The 14209-nt window shown below is 40.3% G+C and overlaps 2 long non-coding RNA genes across 2 annotated transcripts; one reads left to right on the top strand and one right to left on the bottom strand.

The window, feature by feature from the left end:
* Positions 1-4973: 4973 nt before the first annotated feature.
* LOC131691993 (uncharacterized) lies at positions 4974-6657 on the bottom strand. Its single transcript, XR_009305892.1, has 3 exons — positions 6471-6657; positions 6322-6413; positions 4974-6255 (listed from the first exon to the last, which is right to left on the bottom strand). It is a non-coding gene; the product is annotated as an uncharacterized LOC131691993 (long non-coding RNA).
* A 3820-nt stretch (positions 6658-10477) lies between these two features.
* On the top strand, positions 10478-12359 carry LOC131691992 (uncharacterized). Its single transcript, XR_009305891.1, has 3 exons — positions 10478-10857; positions 10909-11019; positions 11082-12359. It is a non-coding gene; the product is annotated as an uncharacterized LOC131691992 (long non-coding RNA).
* Positions 12360-14209: the final 1850 nt, after the last annotated feature.

The following is a 14209-nucleotide window of genomic DNA, read 5'->3' as shown; positions in this document are numbered from 1 at the left end:
AAGAGCACTGAGGGTGAAACACAGAAACTGGAGAGCACCTACCGCGTGATGTGCCTCAGAGTGATATCTGCCTACCGCACGGTATCACGCGATGCATCCTGCGTGATAGCGAGCATGATGCCAGTCGGGCTGGTCATTCGGGAAGATGAGGAGTGCTTCGAGCTACGTGGAAATAGGGGAGCCCGCGAGCGCACCAGGGTGACCTCGGTCGCCAGATGGCAGCGTGAGTGGGACAACTCCTCGAAAGGTAGGTGGACCCACCGGCTGATACCTAGCATATCGAGCTGGGTGGGAAGACCCCATGGGGAAGTTCACTTCCACCTGACACAATTCCTGTCAGGCCATGGCTGTTTCCGACAGTACCTCCACAGGTTCGGGCACGCGGAGGTCCCAGTCTGCCCGGATTGCCCAGGTGTAGACGAAACTGCCGAACACATACTGTTCGTATGTCATCGGTTCGACGTCGAAAGAAGAGCAATGCTTGACGTCTGTGGCTGGGACACAACCCCTGATACCCTTATTTAGCGGATGTGTCAATCGGTGGAGAAGTGGAACGCAGTCTCGGCTGCTACCATCCAGATCGCCAGTAGGCTACAGGTAATCTGGCGAACCGAGCAACAGACGACGGGCACGGCTAACTAGTGATTGGTTAGCTGGAGCGAAAAAGGCCAAGCGCAAAAAAGGGAGTGAATGGTCTGTTCATGCCGAGGCAGGTTTGGCGCAGCGACTGGCAACCGCGTAAGGGGTAAACCCAGCCACCCCGAAGCAAGACAGAAGAGTGAGTGTATAGGCGTATAAGTGGACTGCGTCATGCCAAGACGGGAGGGTCGTAGCGTAGTATGTTGGAACTTAGCTATCGATGCCTCATGGCGTGGCAGAGGAGTGAAAGGGTGAGCATCCAAGTCAGTCTCACACGGCATGTTAAGGGTGAGCACAAAAGTCAGCCTCACATGGCTTGGTAGAGGCTAGCACAAAAGTCAGCCTAGCAAGGAATGAAAAAGGTGAGCACACAAGTCAGCCTCGCATGGTATGTCAGAAGTGGGGCCTAAGAAAAATGTCCCACATGGGATGCCAGGGGGAGTGACAGAGGTACAATAGAGTGGCACGATCGAGAGTGAATCAGGTGATAGGGTGAGCACCCAAGTCAGCCTCACATGGTATGGGTGGGGCGAGCACAAAAGTAAGCCTAGCAAGGGATGAGTAAGGTGAGCACACAAGTCAGCCACGCAAGGAACGAAAAAGGTGAGCACAAAAGTCAGCCTCATGTGGGAGTTTTTTGAGAGTGAATCAAAGTGCGATTGGGAGAGCACCCAAGTAAGCCTCATACAGGACGTATGAACGCGTGAGTGAGAGTGAATGAGTACATTTAGTACAGTCATCCCCCCAGAAGTAATACCGAGAGGTAGTTCCTGGGAGGAATGATGGCGGAGCCCAATGGAGTTTAGTCGGTATTAATGGCAGCGTCACCATTCGAGCCCGACACGCCCCCAGTGCACCCCGTGTGGTAGATTGGACCCTACCAATAGCATGTGTACTGGGCTAGAACGTAAAGGTCTTCTCCATCGTAAAAAAATGGCACGTTCCCCGTATGTAGTCGGGGATTTGTGCCTTGCCGTGTGTTTTCATCATTACCTAAGCGGAAGGAAAGGAGAAGGAGCAGGGAGGAAGTAGAATTGGAAAGATGGGAAAAATGACTACACAAACATGAAAACAAACAGCAGGTAAGTTAAACTCACAAGTAGTTTAACTCGTCTGGGAGTAAGCCTAAAGCTCTTTACCACATTGGATAAGAAACTTTAGTATGTCTCTGAGTTTCAGTCGTCCAAACATGGTATCGTCTATGTAAGGACGGCCGAAAACTTGAAATTGCAATTGCGCTGCTGCTGGACAGTTGCATATCAGATGATATGAGGTTTCGTTGTGGATTCACAAAGATCACATAAAAAGGACTCAGCGCTGAATAGTTGCCATGTGATAATTGAGTTTGCAGTGGCCGGTTAAAGCCCTGGTCAGCATGCCGCAGTGGAGCTTCGAAAAATGTAGGAGATTTTTGGAAGTCACTGGGCACGGTTGTTCTAGAAACGCCTTTGTTTGGCGACACGTTTGTAGATTACTCCAATAATTGCGGTGCTCGGATGAAGCCCAGGACCGTATTTTTTCCCTTATCCAACTTGTCGAAATTGGCAGGGCGGGGTCAGGACCAACGAAGTCATTCGCTGAACCTGCCTTGGCCAATTCATCAGCCCATTCATTTCCAGTTATACCAGAGTGTCCGGGCACCCAGACAAGGTAGATAGTGTTGACAATGCTTAGTTCTTCGATTTGGTTTCGGCACGCGATCACTAGCTTGGTCCAGTCCAGTAATTAATATATGATAATCGTCAGCAAACCCGTAGGTTGGAGAACCAAGCTCATTGAGCTTTTTCAACAAGCCGTCGGCAACCAGGTTCCATAGCAAAGACGCCCCCCTGTGGACAGCCGCAAATACTCAACTTCCTTATCTCTGCCTGTCTCAGTGACGAGCAAAGAATGCGGTTGCTAAGCATTGCGTTTATCCAACCCGAGATACATGCAGATACCCCATGGCCACGCGTCGCTTCCAGAATAGTCTAGAAGGACACATTGTCAAAAGCACCCTCAATAACCAGGAATACACCCAAGCTGGATTGCTTGAGCGAGAAAGCTTTCTCAATGTTGTAAACAACATCATGAAGCAGTGTGATCGTAGATTTCCCATGCTGATATGCTTGTTGCATTTTATGCAGCGGATACTCCACCAAGCACTCATTTCTGATGTGATGATCGACTATCCGTTCCAAAGCTTCCAATAGAAAAGAGCTTAGACTGATAGGCCTAAAGCTCTTGGCCTCTTCGTAGCTCGAGCTTTGGGAATGAATTTAACGGTTATTTCTCGCCATGCTTTAGAGATATACCCGGTAGCAAGACTGGTAAGCATAATCTTTTTGAAGACATATTTGAGGATATCAAACCCCTTTTGCAGTAGTGCAGGGAAGATTCCATCTTTTTCAGGCGGTTTGTATGGAGCAAAGCTGTCAATTGGCCACTTAACCGATTCGATGGTAACCAGTGTGCGTGCTCGCGCCCATGAGTCCGAATCACCAGAATGGGTGATAACTGTTCAGCTCTGGATCCATACAACCCGGAAAATGAATGTTGAAAAGACAATCAAGGACATTTTTTTCGTTCGTCATATAAACACTAGTTTTAAAGAGTCTATCTCAAAATCTTTCGATGTTGAGAGAATTTTATTTAATCTGATTGCCTCGTTCAGACTGGAGACACTTGTGCATAGGTTTCTCCAACCAGCCCGCTCAGCTGATCTAAGGCATTTTTATACGCTTTGCGAGCTAAATTAAAAGCTCTTGAATCATCCCGCTGACGCCGATTCCAAGCTGTTCTCATATCCTTTTTCTTCTTATCAAGATCAGCCCTCCACCACGGGGTTCCCCTAGAAGTTCTTACAGTACGCAGAGGACAAGCCTCCTCGTAGTATGTTATTATGAATGTGTTTGTTGTAATTACAGCTTCGTCTAGATCGTCGATTTGTTCTATTGTTGGGAGATAACCGTGGAATTTTGTAGCTAGGTTCTCCGTGTATAGATCCCAGTTTGAAGATTTTGGGTTGCGATATGTCGCTATGTTTAAGGTGACATTCAGATGATCGAAAAAAAATGAATTTATGGTCAGATAGAGAAGGTTCGGTTTCGTTTATAACCTGCCAGTTGCTTAGCTCGTGCAGAACTCTATCAGAGTAGAGTGTTATATCCAACACCTCTTCTCTTCCAGATTTTACAAAAGCTGGGCGGTTTCCTATGTTGAGGATATGCAGATTTGAGCTGCTGATATACTCCATCAGCTCAGAGCCTCTCGGATTTATATCAGAGCTGCCCCAGATGATGTGATGGGCATTCGCATCACTGCCAATGATAAGTTGAAGACCATTATTTTCACAGTATGATACCACTTTCTTTAATTCATCCGTAGGAGATGGCTCATTGTGAGGCAAATATGCCGAGCAATAGACGAATTTCCTTACAATGGATTCCGTTGTCACGTTGACAACTATTGCACAAATGTCACGAGTTGTTAGTTCGGACAAAAGATGGGCCTCAATAGCATTATTTACCACACGGAAAGCCAAAAATCAGCTCTGCTGCTAATTCCAATTACTGTTTTTAGATCAGTTGGTTTTAAGAAAAAATTCTCAGAAATAACTAACAATTTAGTTAAAATTCAGCTCAGATTTTTCTAAAAGATTTTTTGATTTCAGCAAAGTTGTTTAGTTAAATGAAATCCTTGACACAATACAGCAAGAGAAAAACTAGAAATGCTATTTGCATTTTCAACTACATATGTAGTCAAAATCAGAAGTTAGAATGATACTTTTAACTGCATAGTTCTTAAATACAGTAGTATTTTTTCTGAGCTGGAAATATTGGCTGTCAGAATCCAGCACGTAGGAAAACAACCATCTTTATTCGTTTATGTGACTATAAAAATTGTTAAAAATAAAATAGTTGTTCATTAATGTCATGTCATTCATGTCAAGTATAACATACTAAAGTGATTCGTTGATTGCACCAACAAAGTTGTTTCGAATACAAATAGTTTTTTTTTTATTGATGATATGAAAGTGTAACTGTGTAACTCAATTTATCTTGGTGCTATGAGTAAACAGAGTAAACATGTAATGTAAGGACAATGTTCCGATGTTTAGAAATATACGCCAGGATAGTTTCAATTGTCGTTTAAATAGATTGAAAATTTGATGCAGATTCAATGGTAAGTACTAAGATAATGGCGCCAGATTTAAAAACAAATTTGAATTGCTACCTGTTTTAATAAAACTAATACTGTATTTAATAATTTAGCATGAAAATTCTGGCCAGCAAATATTTGTTATCTAAGGATTGGCGATTATACGTTGAAAACGTTCACAGATAGTGCTAGAAGTAAAGTGTTTCTGATTTCATTTTGTTGTCATAGTGGATATATTTTCTATAAACTGTGGTAAAAAACTAACTTTTAAACAACATATCACCTTTAAATTTGTTGATAATTGCTTACGAAAACGAAGGAAAACTATCATTTTATAAGAATTTTGCGAAAAGGGTGTAAAATATAGTGGTTTCTAATATTATTCGCAGAGTTAAGTAGTCTGCTCACGAGGCAACGAGCAACATTTAGCTAGGACACAGTTGCCACTACTTATTTACACGGAGCAACATTTTTGTCGGGCAACCTTCTTGATTTCTCTTCATAGATGACACCTTAGGTGATTGTCAATGCAATTAAGGCCTAAATATATATTCGTATATAGATTGTACCTGAATTTATTCATTTGCATTTAATTTAATGATAATGATAAAGATTTTCAGCGGAAGTTAGTGATTGTAATCAGGTGAGCCTTCCCCTGCGAATATGTAGGTATGTTCAAAATCGGTAATCCTACCGGCTGGTCGTTTTCAAAATTTTTCTCATAAAGTTCATCAGCAAATTTGTTTTGATGGGTAGAAATAGAACATTAAAGCGATATATTTTTTGTAGAAATTTATTGAATTTGGTTAATAAGTGGGACGGGACATGCAAAAGCGGTCTACTCCCGGTATTTATTTTACAGAAAAAGAAATTACTTGCAAAGTAATTTCAACCGAATATCCACGATAGTGCTGTGCCGATTCTGTACAGGTTTCTGCCGAGAGCCACATAGCTTAGGCATGACATGAATTATTTTATTGTTTGTAGGAGTTCTGTAAAGCACAATTGTTGAACAGAATAATACAATGTTTCTCTGTATATACCTACATAAATCTGAATCTGTAAAAAATATTTTCTGTAAACACCTGGATGTAAACGATACCTAAGTAGATACTATCCATTTAAAGAAAATGAAATTCATTTCATCAAGAAAGGTACGGTTAGCAATGGTAGGCCGTTGCCGGTTTTCGCTATTTACTTTTTTTACCTCGCATGTCCCGTCCCAGGTTGATACATCAATAAGCATCGCAAGTTATTTGCTCATATCGCAAAAAAAACATCTACCGTAATGAGATTCTGATGTTGCAAGTGTACATTGCTTTTTATTCAAACGGCATACATACTTCGTTGCATACGACGTGGACCCAGATTTCAGAACCACGGATAAGTTATGTATCACCAAAGTCAATACCAATATGCATCTCGTAGGCCACACTGCATTGTCTCGATATGAAAGAAAATCAATCACAAATAGTTCTGTATCCAAAAAGAAAGCAAACTATCAATCCAGATAGAAGCTCCGTTGAGCGAAATTCCGCTTACAAATTTTCCAGTTTGGCTATTTCAAGCAACACGGCATGACCAAGGCACTTTAATTGGAATAAAGCTGAATGATTCGCTCCTGCGTGTCATTGCTGAAAATGAGAGTATAATTATAATTCGATTTAAAAAGGAATTCTATATTTTCTTACCAGAACTTCCGAAACCATTGACAAGGGTGGCCAGATTGAATTCTTTAATATCGGTAGGGTCACTAAAAGTTTATCGGTAGTCATCGGTAGGCCGGGTTGTTGTCCCAAAAACGTAGTATTGACATAGAATTGTAAAATACTGACAACACAGATCTCAAACCAAATCCAACCCAAAAAATGTATGTTGAGTAGGATGTGCCCAAAATCATAAAAAGTCGGTAGTTTTCGGTAGGAATAACAAAATATCGGTAGTTTTGCCTTGGTCGTCTGTGAATCGGTATCGGTAGGGAAGACCAAAATCGGTAGGACTACCGATAAATCGGTAGGTCTGGCCACCCTGCCATTGACATTACCCACTGAGACGTCCAAAAAAATGTTTCAAAAACGTTCAACACGGGTCCAACAATGGACGTTCGTTGAACGGTTATTTGGACGTTGTCCAAATTGGTCCAACGAACGTCCTTGATTGGACGATTTTGAAACCAACCGTTCTTAGAGGGTAATACCCTCTAAGAACGGTTGGTTTCAAAATCGTCCAATGAAGGACGTTCGTTGGACCAATTTGGACAACGTCCAAATAACCGTTCAACAAACGTCCATCGTTGGACCCGTGTTGAACGATTTTGAAACAATTTTTTGGACGTCTCAGTGGGTAGGTTTGTTCCAGTACACTGAAGTCACTCCGGAGTAAACAGGAGCAAAAAATCTTTGCTCCTTTTTACTCTGGTTTGCCACCAGAAGAAGAAAAAAGAGAAGAAGAGAGTACAGGAACGATTTTATCCGGAGTACTTCCAGTTTCTCCTGGTACTGGAACAGACCTAATGAAGGCTGGAAAAACGGGAAAACATGACACCAGGGATGCCAGGTGGTATTTTGAAAAATCTGTGCGCGGCCCATTTAAAAATTTGTATCTGTGTGAAAACGTACAAATTTGACTGAAAACAAAACCTTTTTTTTGGTATTTGCGCGAATCAAAAATTAATCGCAAGGTAAAAAATTGAGAAATCTGTGCTAATCTGTGCATTCTAAAAATAGCTGTGGAAATCTGTGCGTTAAAACAGAAAACTGTGGAAATCTGTACAGTTTTCGCAATCTGTGCAGCATATTGAAAATCTGTGAAACACAGATAAATCTGTGCACCTGGCATCCCTGCTTGACACTGTCGTGTTGACAGCAAATGCCACCCAGTCAAGGCAAAGATGGGCGAGGGTGCTGCCCAGTAAAGTTCCAGCTCGTATTCCGGCTCCAGTGCAACAACCGATTCTAACTAGAATCGGTTGTGTCACTGGAGCCGGAATACGAACTGGAACCAGCCAGAACTCCGGTTCATTTCCGGCTGAGCTTAACTGGGTGGCATTGCTCAGCGATGCCAGATGTGAAGACATGTATTAATTTTGAAGGCATTTGAAATATCGCGAAGACATTTTTTACATTTTGAATGGAGTCAATAAGGACTCCAGCTCAAATGTAACAGCCGATTCCAAAACCAATTGAGTCTGAATCGCTTTGAGCTGAAATCTATTCAGAATTTCGAACCGATTCCAGAATGAGTTCAGCTGAGGTCTGGTTGATTTCTGGCTCAAATGCAACAACCGATTTCGACTCGGTTTCGGATACGATTGATGCATTTGATATGGAATTCATACTGAATCTATTTTGGATTCCGAATCAATCCGTATGGTTTGACTGGGTGATTATTGAAGCCAAATGAAGACATTTCTTTATTAATTATGGAAACATTTGAAAAATATGCAGTCGTGATTCGTTGGTTGGATAACAGCTTTTGTCCAGCTAACGAATTTGATTCGCTAGTTAGACTGACGGACAAATGTTAAAAACTCTCCAAAGGAGACGTTAGTAGTGTAAAGGCATCTGCTCACATCTCTAGTTATTGCCAGATTGATTGTCAAAGAAAATTTGAAATGAGATTTTAGCGTTCGGGTCTTGGTTCATATTCTTTTTGGTTGAACAACGGCCTAGCTACCCGGTCACTAAATTTTCTGGCAAGACCGGTTTGCCAGATTCCTGTCAGTCCTTGGTTTAGCAGCCCTGCCAATGATAGTAGGTATATTGTTCAAATATCGCGTGTTTTTTTAAAAGGGTCAGTAAGCATACTGTCAAAATTCACTTTGAGAGGAAATTCTGGACAAACCATTAATCGCCGATTATAAACCACAGCAGTAAACGGAAGAGAAAACTTTTATATTTCATAAAATGTGAACATCCATTCTCGGCGAGTTACAGTTTGTCCGGAATTTTCTCTTAAAATGAATTTCGACAGCATGCTTATTGGCCGTTAACAAAAAATACGCGAGAAATGTGTTCATATTTTATAAAAAAATGTCCATTTGTCTTCAACGGCCAGGATTCTGAATCGGTTATAGATTTTGAGCCTGAATTCTGCCAGAAATCAGTCAGACCTCCGAACAAATTTGTCTTCAAAATGAAAAACACGTCTTCACCCCAGTGAAGTTTAACCGGAAATGAGCCGGAATTCCGGTTGGTTCCAGTCAGTACACCGGCTACAGTCGAGGTATATACTACCCATGATCGCATACCAGTCCCATAAAGATAGGAAATCCCATAGAAAACGGGACAAATATGCGATCATGGGTAGTATACAGGTGTACACATTTTTTTCTATGTGTCCATCAGCTGTCACTTTTTTTCGGACAAACAAGAAGAAATGAAGAAGAAAACAGAAGCACGTGGTCCCATACTTCATTTTGATTGGTTAGAAATGTAAACATTTGCTCTTTTGCTATCTTGGACGCCATACTTATTTTTACCACGCTTTATGTGCTTCGCGGTCCTGGGCCGCCATGATTAATTTCACTAGCAATAAACCAACACACTCAAACATGACGAATGTGAACACCTATACTATAATGCATCTCGGGCTCCAGTGACACAACCGATTCTAGTTAGAATCGGTTGTGTCACTGGAGCCGGAATACTAACTGGAACCAACCGGAATTCCGGCTCATTTCCGGCTGAACTTTACTGCACCGAGGAAAAATTACTTAAGAATTTCATGAGTCATTACTTATGAACCAGCAAAATTTTGATTTCATTAAATGCTTAAGCATTACATATGCAGTATATGAATTTCATAAGTTTGACTTATAGAATTCATACACGTGTTTTAAGATTATTATAAAAATATTATTGTGAAAATGCCATAATTCAAGACAACATTGATGCAATTAGTTTTAATCTGGTGCTCAGTTTTAATAGGGAGAAAAATAAATGTAAGTATGTTTTTGGTTAATGAACATTGTGTAATTTTTTGTATTTACTTTTCAGCATGTCTTTTATCTTCTGAAACAACTGAAGCTTTAACAATAGGTAGCCAATTCCGAGTCTACGTGGAACCATCGAACATCAGGTTATCTTTTTCTTACTACCGACCCTTTGAATATATACATACGGTATTGATTTATTTTCAATGAATTTTAAGAAAATACATGTCGTGAAGGAATGACTAAAAAAATATTTTCTTATTTATTTCTCAAATCAGGTGCATATATCACATTCATGAACTTCACAAAAATTCTCTTTTAAAATTCATATTTCAACACGATGATTAATATAAGTACAGTTATATGAAGCTTATAAGAACACAATAAGAATTTCATAAGTATATCTTATGAATACCCTAAGTGACTTGACGGCCATTTTTCCCATTTTTTCATAAGGCAAACTAATGATTTTCATATGGGATACTTGTGGCGCAAAGTCATAAGTGATTCTTATGGATTTCAATAGTTATTTTAGCTCGGTGTGGGACAACACATTTCAAATCGATCGTGAATCGACAAAATGGGGCTAATCCAGAGATGCCAGATTTGCAGACATATCTGCAAATTCGCAGACTTAATTTTAGCTGCAGATTTTTTCGATGACACAGATATTTGCAGATTTTTTAGTTTGGTTGCAGATATTTGCAGATTTTTTAGTTTGGTTGCAGATATTTACAGATTTTTGAACATAAATGCTTTTGGTTACACTAGCTTTCTTGACATTTTTTGTTCTTCCCAGACTTTTAAAATTATTATTGCAGACATTTGAAAACAGTATCTGGCATCTCTGCAGCGGAACAAACACCATGGCGCCATGGAAAAATAAAAGAAAAAGTCGTCATTGCATCACCGCCGGGATCTGCCGACAGTAAAAAACAATTCTTTTAGGTTGCACGAATTACCTGCGGAAAATGAAAATTAATCACGTAGTCGATTGGCACTCTCTTGCTAACTACGTAGGCATAACTTTCGCTTATTGACTGCGGAGATCCAGATCCCAGTTGCTGATGACTTTTTCAAGCTGTTGCGAGATCCAGATAAAACTACTTAGTTGGAATTATTCTTTCCAGGACGAATGATTGGTGGTAAGTAATACGACGTCTTGTTGATGCTGATTGGTAACAGATGTTTTTCAGATTGATAGCTTGGATCAGCTCTTCTATTGCACGATCGATGTTATATACTTTTTTTAAGGAAATGCAACCAGAGATGGGTTGAAACCGGATATTTGGCTAATTTTTCACGATGTAAGAACGATATGAACAAGTTGTTCTAGTTCAAAGTGATCTTCTAAGATACGCTTTTGCAGAATGTACGTTGAGAAGCTGGGCAGTGAATATCAAGATGACGGTTGTATTGGATTTGGAAACGCATTGTAAGAAGAGGAGCTTAATTTATCATTCTCAAAACGGACGGGTTGAATTATTGCTGCCGCTGCCTACAACAATACATCCCGAAAGGCTGCGTTTAAAGCGAGGATCCATATCCATATTTTCCGGTTGCTACTACAGAATCACGAGACGACGTTGTGTTCCATATTGGATACAAAACGAGCAACTACGGATGATTTTCTATTTATTGATTCCCTCTGCCTCGACCTACACTCCACGCATTGTTCTATCCATGCTCAAACTACAGTAATTACATTCATGTTTACTAAACATTGTTTAGTATTCTTCCTGAGCATGGTCGTCTTCATTAATGGTCGGTATTGCCGCCAAAGATGATACAGTAAACTAACATTAAAGCATATATCGAAATGGACTGTATCTTTCGCACAATTCAATGAAAACACTATTATTCAAGTGGAATTTGATGAAAGCAACATGTATTTTTTGGAACCCAAAGCAGTGCTTCGGATGAAAATGTTACAGGCGCTTCGTCTCCCCGTTTAGTCCAGAACGCTTCCAGCGAAAACACATCTGGATGAGGTTAGTTTTTTTCTGGACAACTGTCGACCACATAATCCGTATAATTCAGGTCAAAATATTTGCCTACATCCCGAACCCAAAGGCACCGGCGCCGAGCGCAACGGTAAACGCTTCGTAATCAGCTACAGCTCATAAGTTTGCGTCAACGGTAATTGTTTGCGTCGCGAAGCCAATAGTTACAGCGGAAATTACAGTAACCATTGCTGCGTCGAGATCAATCGTTTAACTTTGACATCCGATCCGTAGAATAAACTGCGGTGTGCAATGACAGCAAGATGGTGCAAATCTGCGCAAAGTCTTACTAGAAGCAGTGCTTTAGCTCTGGTCATAGTCCGTTTAAGCTTCATAATAAATCACCTCGGGATGTGCGAACGTACCTTCGGAAATATGATGATCTCGACTTAGCGCTACTTTCTGCGTAGACATAGTTGGCGTAACTATTGTGATTGCAGATGATAAGGTAATATATCCAATATCCTGTGGAATTTTTCGTTCGTTAACATCAGTTTGTGGCAAAACTGGGCAGCTTTGATTTGCTTAGATTCAATAAGATTTATTAATTTTATATTTATGTGCACGTTGATATTGAACTGGGTGTAATTTCGAAGAACATAAATAACATGATAATGGATACAACCAATATTGTCTGTAGATAGTTGATGCAATAAATTTATTCAAATCGATATAGGTAATATTGCTTCATGTTATTTTTAACCATCATCCTAAGGGAGAGGACGGCTCATCTTGGGCGCTCAGACAATAATCTTCATTTGTGTCCTTAGTGTCGCAAGATCCTATTGGTTCAGAATATAGTTCTACCCTGTCAAAACCATTTCGAAAATACTCATATTTATTGTATTCAAAAGGACTTCAACTGAATATAATCAATGTCGAAATATAAGTCTAAAAAGCAGGATTTTTTTAAAATAATAGAAAAACACGCTTCATTCAACCAAAGCTGTCTTAAATCTAAAACATTCTAAATTTAACTACGAAAGATTTTAAATTTAAAAATAGCATGGCATAAATTTAAAACTGACATTGGTTGAAATCAACTGAAGAAAAAACTAGATTGAACAAAACAATCTCCCTAAAATTAGCAAGCTTGTATCAGAAATTCAACTAAAAAATAGTTGATTTTAACGCAAAAAAGTTTTGAATTTAGAGAATATATTAGTTGAAACCAACAGAAAATAGCATTAAATTCAGCAAAAAATATAGTTGAGAAGATGGAGAATGTGTCTCCGCTAAAAGTGACAGCATCATTTTCTCGCCAAATCAACAGAAAAAACAGAAATTCCAACTAGCATTTTAGCTTTATTTAGGTGGATCGAGAACAACTAATCAAAATCAGCAAATTGAGAATTTGCTTAGTTGTCCTAAATAATAACTAATTTTATTCAGTAAATCAACTAAGGTTTTCGCATCTGAGCCGAATTTTGGTTCTCCGTGCAGGAAACACGCATGTGGCATTTCTCGAGCATTAGTCATTCTACTTTTGCTAAAAACCACAAAAGCGCGAGCTAATAACTTACTAAAAAAATTCCCTGTTTTGAAGTAAGGCTCCTGAGCCAAGGCTATATGACCCTTGCCCTCCAGAAATAGACGAGAAAGGTTCAGTGTTGCTGTCCGTTTATGTTGAAGGTTTATCTGTGCCACCCTAATCATTTGTGAAGAGAGTTGATCACAGTGTAAACCTGTAGTATAATGCGACACAGCAGCAAATTGAACCAGTCTGAAAAACGTCTTTATTATCCGTGGGATGTGAATTGATTTACCCGCCCTACACAATTTCCTGTGAGAAAAGCAGAGTGGAGGAAGATGATATAAACTAATAATGAAGCAAGAGTGGTTTAAGTATCGAGAACGTACATGGCATACCCCCCCCCCCCTCTATGCCGCTCACCAGATCACCAGAGAGATCAATCAGCAATACTGAAACAGTAATCTGCATATGATTGATCTCAAGGAATGACCAGCAACCGGCACGGAGAAAGAGTTCCAGAACTCACCTCTAAGGAAAACACGAGAGGGATTTTTCGCTCTCGGGAACAATCGCAAAATTTTTGCAATGTGGTTTCTATAAACTTCGATTTTAAGAGCGGTGCCAGGAATATACTCTTGCATCCAATAGTGTGAAACACACGTTTTTATTTCACCTCCGCGTCAATAGTTCCCCTGCCCCAAATATGACGGACCGAAGAACACAACCCAAGGGCACGCGAGACAGACTCCTATTATCCGACATTGGGCAGTAGAGTCGATAGCAGTACTTGATTTAATTTTGAACCAAGCAAGCAGGGTAGACGGAGAGGCCGACCGTTTAACTACCCAGCAGTGCTGGGTGAACACACGAAAAGTGAAATTGTTTTGCAATTAATGACGATTTGTTTTAACCATATATGATATATTGGTTGCAGCGGGAATAAAAGTTGCACCCGTATCAGAGGCCTGTAATACGAGTGGGCAAACGCCAGATGATCCGTTCGCGACTGGATAGTGAGCC

The sequence above is a fragment of the Topomyia yanbarensis genome, chromosome 3 (genome assembly GCF_030247195.1).
Source record: "Topomyia yanbarensis strain Yona2022 chromosome 3, ASM3024719v1, whole genome shotgun sequence".
In the NCBI taxonomy this organism is placed as follows: domain Eukaryota; kingdom Metazoa; phylum Arthropoda; class Insecta; order Diptera; family Culicidae; genus Topomyia; species Topomyia yanbarensis.
The sequence above is the reverse complement of the archived record's forward strand: the minus strand, read 5'-3'. Positions and strand labels throughout refer to the sequence as shown.